Source organism: Egretta garzetta, unplaced genomic scaffold, assembly GCF_000687185.1.
Source record: "Egretta garzetta isolate BGI_Z169 unplaced genomic scaffold, ASM68718v1 scaffold323, whole genome shotgun sequence".
Classification (NCBI taxonomy): Eukaryota; Metazoa; Chordata; class Aves; order Pelecaniformes; family Ardeidae; genus Egretta; species Egretta garzetta.
This window is the reverse complement of record NW_009259435.1, coordinates 3,701,285-3,707,730: the sequence shown is the minus strand read 5'-3', so window position 1 is coordinate 3,707,730 and position 6,446 is coordinate 3,701,285.

The following is a 6,446-nucleotide window of genomic DNA, read 5'->3' as shown; positions in this document are numbered from 1 at the left end:
TCCAAGTCCTGTCCTCACTTCCGTTTAAAAACTAAATGAACTTTTCCCAAAATGTCAGTGAAGGCTGCGCAGAGATGTTACTGGTTGTGGTTTGTGAACTCGGCACTGGCTTGCTTTCCTTCTCCCTTGCTGTTTTCACCCTGTGACAATACTGTATCTTTAAAGTAAACTTTCATTTCCACGGTGTTCCGGGATCGATACAATTTCTTGAATTCAGCGCACAGCAAATGAAGGGGGTCCTTCAAAAACAGCTTGGGCTAAAGAGTTTGTAAATGATCGTACTGCTAGGAAAAACAAGGTCAGTGGTTGTCCAGATAAGCAAATGCCTGGTTTCATTGGCCATGAAGTAATTATGATTGTTAACTGTTTATCCTGCTGTCTATGGAGCTGCCTTTGTTGTCCGGTCTCTGTAGGGTGACCGAATACATCCTTTAGAGTTGAGTGACCAAATACATCCTTTAGAGTTGAGTGACCAAATACATCCTTTAGAGTTGAGTGACCAAATACATCCTTTAGAGTTGATCCGTTCACTTGGCTTCCCCAACACTTATATAGCCCATCTAGCCTTGTAAAAATACTTTGTCAAAATCTGGAGCGAATAATTCGCTGATGAGTTGAACTTGGAAGCAATACGAAGTCTGCTGATGGGTTGAAAGTGCAACTCAAAGGAGAACACGGACGCTCCCCTAGAATATAACACAAATCGGGTCCAAGTGTGGCTGAATTCTGCTGAAGGCTAATCTGGGATATGTTCTTTGAATTGCGGGAGAACGCTAGAGCTACCGATGGTTTGTAGTACGCGTCTGTGACCACAGATAAGGACACAACTCGCACAGTGTGGCGATAACTTCAATACTTTGCCTTATTCCCACGCTTCAGATTCTGAGAAGCGCCTTTGCTTTTTTCCCAGCAAGTTTATACGTTCTTTACCAATACAGCATGCTACAAAGAGGATGTCTGCATCTGCCTCCCTAGCTTGCAGATTCGTTCTTTGATATGCTGCAGAATGACACATGAAGTTTGATTTTATTTTTTTTTTTCTTCCCCTTCGTTATCTGAGGTTATATAACCCAGTTTTTGTCTTGGCATAGCCAAGTGTTTCACTGGGTGCTCAGCTTGCTGCATGGTGGCGTTTTGATGGATTTAAGCCTTGCTGAATTTAGGTACTTTCAGCACTGAAGCTCTTAAATAAAGATTTGTAAAATAAATACGTATTTTGAACATAATCTGTATTACTTACAACAAGGGGGGAAAAAAAAAAAATCTCTACTAGCTGGCGACACAAAGCTATCTTCAGTGAAAATAGTTGAAATATCTTTGTGGATTTAAATACGAATAGTCCTGGGTGACAATCCCTGTATCTGACAAGGCTGTATATAAAAGGCTCCCCTGGCAAGCTGCCGAGGCTTCTGCGCTTATCTTAACCAGGAGAAAAAATGTGACAGGGAAAGCGTTTGAGGAGGAAGAGAGTTTAGGAGCAGGCTGAGGGCGATAGAATTAAACTAAAATAGAGATGCTTGTGTCGGGAAAGCGCATCGAGTCACTGAATAACCTCTTAAGAGAAGTGGAAACTCTGTTGTTTAGGCCATTTAACTCAGAAACAAACAAACAAAAAAAAAGACCAAGAAATAATTTAACTTCTGTTTGAATCTAGGTTATTTCTCTCTTAAGCAAGACATGGAAGATACTTTAGACTGTCTTTAAATTCCCTGAAAATGTAAATTCCCTACAACGCTGCATTCATCTTGGTATAAAAGCGTAGTGGGGTTCTTACTACTCTCAGTTGCCGGCCGGCTGGTGCAAATAATAATAGTTGTTTTCCTTGGTTTTCCAATTTTACTTTTGTAATTGCCAACGTTAAGACTCTATGAAGCTGAAAATTCACTGTTTTCTGGCAGAAAAGAGGCAGCTGCAGGAGCTGTGCATGGTTCTCCTCTGGTACCAAGCTGATGCTCCCCTCTTCTACCCTGGAAAGGCTTCTCTGAAGAAAAAGGATTATTTCGGAGTCTGTATCAATCAGGTTGTAGCAGTGCGGGTGGAGGTGCAGTGAATAATCCAGGGAGAAGCGCGGCGAGGCTGCCTGTGCTCGTCTCCTACGAGGCCCCGAAGAGCTGAGATGCCACAGCTTTGTCCTGGTGACCTGGGCTGCATACAAATCGCCTTCTCCACGTGAAAATTCCAAGCTACGGCTCATTGTCTTCCACCTTCCGTTGTCTTAGGGGATAGAAGGAAGCGTGGCGAGACATAGATTATTTTGTCAGTGCCCAGAAAGTTTAATTAATTAGACCAGTGCCTGTAATTGATGAGAATTGTATTATTTAAGCTGGTGGGGTATCGGAGGATGTCAGGTTGTGGAGAACATACTACAAAGCAGGATTGCTTGATGGTCACTGTATTTCTTCCCCTTACTGGCAGGAAGAACAAATTTTGCTTAAATGCATATAATGGAGCAAATTCTTAAAAAGAATACCCAGCAGTATGCTGTTGCAAATAATAACGCATGGCTTTTGTATATCGCCGTCTGGCATTAGTTTCTTGAAAGTCTTTATAAAAGTGGGAAACAGGGGCACAAGACTGGGGATACAACTTGCCCAGGGTTGCTCAGTAGGTCATGGTCAGATGGAGGATACTGCGGGTCCTGATGAGTCCCCGTTTCATCTCTGTTGGCTGTTAACAGGAAAGCTAACGGTGAGCTGTTGTTAACACACTTAGAGCTATGGTACCAGCCTAATTATCACTGAGCTACAGAAATTCAGTGATTTACTGCTTGAAGCTGGTTTAATGATGTGAGTTCTTAGCTTGCCTCAACTGCAAACTAAAATGAGTTATTACAAACTACTTTTACCTTGTGTTTTTTTTTACATTCTTGAGCATTGCCTCCTTAAGAAACGATGAAACGTTGCTGCTGTCGACAAGTTTCCCTCTTGTTTTGCTTTCTGAACAGTCAGAAAGTGCTCTGTGATTTTGGGCGTCCTCAACTGGTGACACAGAGTCCGAGGATGTAGGTAACGAGAACTAAGAAGGTGATTAACATTTGGAAGGCAACTAAGGCTAGAAGAAACTCTGGCGTTTTCACAGTCTTCATTTTCTTCCTTCACCCGTAATGAATTTGTTTATTTTATAGGAATTTACTGAGAAAATTCCACCTGTGGGACACAGCCATTTTTCCGTATTAACAAAGTAAGCCTAAACCACATTGTCTTTACTTTCTTTTTTTTTTTAGTATATAACTGGAAAGCTCTTGGCATTGTGTTCATTGGATGTAGAGAAATGCTGTCAAGTCTCAGCCTCCTTCAGGTGACGTCCCTGGATTAGCCTAGAAGATCCAAGGTGGCTGTGTGCAGTCATTTTGAGTCCAGATAACCTTAATTTAGTCTCATGGAAAGATCCATGCTGATCCTGGGACCGGTTAGGACTTCTGACTCAAGAAGATCCTGGGCTCAGGGGTAGCTCTGGTCCATCTGCCGGGACCCATCTCAGCTTCTCTGCAGGGACAACCTTGGTGGATCCATCCCAGTTGATCAACCACTGCAAAGCTCTGGCCTTGGTTCAGGTTACTTGTGCTTTTCAGGACTCGTTATTTATGTGGTTTGGGTTTTTTTTATTTTGTCCACAGTATCTCAGCCCTCCTGTTTTTATGCGTAATAGCAAATTGATTGTAGGTTAACCTGAAGTAAATGGCGATGGTGCCACCATAACTACAAGCAGAATTTGGCCTTTGGACTTTCTGGACCTCTCTTGCCTATTTCCAAGTCTGGGTCTTCATCCTTCAGAAAAATAAGAAGCATTCTCAGACATCATCTTTCAACATCTGCAGAAATGCAGCAATCGCAGCGTCAGACACTTCATACGTACCTGGCTCATTTTTTTACATCTCTTTTCCGTTCTGTGTGCCGAAGGAAATGAAGCCCGTGCCATTTTCTTGAGTACATCCACTTGCACGTACGTGAGCGTCGGTGTGCGTCTGTCCACCTTGTCCACAGTAACTTTTGATTGAGTTGGCTGGTTTCATCCACATTTGAAAAAAACCCTAAAGATTAAAAAAAAAAAAATTAAAATTAAAGATTAAAAAAAATACCGAATTGATGTAATGAAGTTTAACGAATATAGCTGCTGAGCAGGGCTGAGAAGATGGATTTGTGCTCTCTCCGAGCTGCGCTGTTAGCGGAGATTTCACTGGAGAGCGGGTATGAGATCAGGGTTCATTAATAAACAAACTGGGAGAAAACATTCAGCTAAAAACTACACCTTAGTAGATACATTTTCTTTTAAAAAAGAGGGTTTAGGAGTTTCTTGCTGACGGACTGGTTTATTCTACAAATATAAGGGCCAGCTGTTCAACAGCTCAGGTGCAATAAAACTGAGCCCCTGCTTGAGCATCACAGTGACAACGGAGGAATAAACCTCAAAAAGGTCATTTTATCCCGATAAGCGGCGATGCCGCCCTGCCTGTTCCGATCATCCCGAGTAATCCAACTAAAAAACACCTTTCCAGATCGGTTTGCAGTGGTGTCTCTGACCTGCAGGAGGAAAACTTCAGCTTCTTGCACTGACCTGCTCTGCGTCTTCCTCAGTTTTGTGCAAGGCTGAGGCCATCAATTTTTATCGGGTAATACTACGCAGAGAAGATGCTACTTGCCTTCAGCTGGTTCTTGCTCAGGAAGGCATTAAAAAAGAAGGAAAATTGTTTGTCGTGGTTTAACCCAGCTGGCAACTCAGCACCACGCAGCCGCTCCCTCGCTCCCCCCCGCTCCCCCCCTCCCTCTGTGGGATGGGGGAGAGAATCGGAGAAAAGAAAAAAAAGTAAGACCCATGGGTTGAGACAGAGACAGTTTTATAAGAGAAAATAATAATAATAGTAATAATGAGAATGATAACAGAATATACAAAATGAATGAGGCACAATGCAATTGCTCACCACCCGCCGACCGATGCCCAGCCTGTCCCGAGCCGCGATCACTCCCGGAGCCGCGAGCAGTCTCCCCACCACCGACCGACCGACATAAACCCCCCGAGCATGACGTTCTATGGTCTGGAACAGCTCTTTGGTCAGTTTGGGTCAGCTGTCCTGGCTGTGCTGTACTCCCAGCTTGTTATGCCCCTGGCCGAGCAGGAGAAGCTCAAAAAGTCCTTGAGTAGTCTGAGCACTACTTGGCAACAACTAAAACATCAGTGAGTTATCAACATCCTTCTGGTACTAAATCCAAAACACAGCACTATGCTAGCTACTATGAAGAAAATTAACTCTATCCCAGCTGAAACCAGGACATTGTTCTAGCTTTCTTTTACTGTTCAGCATAATTATTCTCTCAAGTGTTTGAGGTTTATACCGCTGTGCAGAACAACAGGAAATTGCAAGTGAGCAAAATGTTCATCAACGATCACAGGGAAGAAACATTTTTATCCACAGTTAGGGTGGAAATCACAGCGCTTTGAGGTTTGGAAATAGGTGATGGCAATTGAACCTGTGCCATCCGGCCGCCTGGCCTTCACCGCAGCAACCAGCCAGCTGTTTCTGGCACTTTGAAAGCAAACTATAAAATCATAGAATAGAATCATAGAATGCTTTGGGTTGGAAAGGACCCCTAGAGGTCATCTAGTCCAACCCCCCTGCAGGAGCAGGGACACCTTGAACCAGATCAGGTTGCTCACAGCCCCGGCCAACCTGGCCTTGAATGCTTCCAGGGATGGGGCCTCCACCACCTCTCTGGGCAACCTGTTCCAGTGTTTCACCACCCTCATTGTAAAGAAGTTCTTCCTTAGATCCAGTCTAAACCTACCCTGGTTTAGTTTGAAACCATTACCTCCTGTCCTGTCCCAGCTGGCCCTGAGGGCTCCAGAGCTGGACACAGGGCTCCAGGTGAGGTCTCACCAGAGCAGAGCAGAGGGGCAGAATCCCCTCCCTCGCCCCGCTGGCCACACTTCTCCTGATGCAGCCCAGGGCACGGTTGGCCTTCTGGGCTGCCAGCACCCATGGCCGGCTCATGTCCAGCTTTTCATCCACCAGCACCCCCAAGTCCCTCTGGGCAGGGCTGCTCTCCATCCTTTCTTCCCCCAGCCTGTACTGATAAGATGTCCTGGGAGAGAGCAGAAGAAGGAGGAGCGCTGCCCTCCTCTTCATCGAACTGCCCGTCCCCAGGGCTCCCGTTTGCTTTGCAAAATCGGGCAGCGTGCAAGATGAAGCGTGGAAAACCAGCGCCTGCAGCAAAAAATGAAGCCCTGCGAGACGGAGGCCCGATAGCAAAAGCTCATCCCGAAGGAGCTTCGGTGTGATTTTCCAGCCGTTGCCTCGCAGACAGTTTTAGGGATCAGATATTTTTCTCTTTTTCGCTTTCTCGCAGCACCACGCTGCCACAGACTGACAGATGCTGGTGTTTTTTTTTTTTTTCTTTTAAGCCTCGGCTGCACCCCAGCAATCTTCTCTGTGGCTAATTAATCTAAGGACT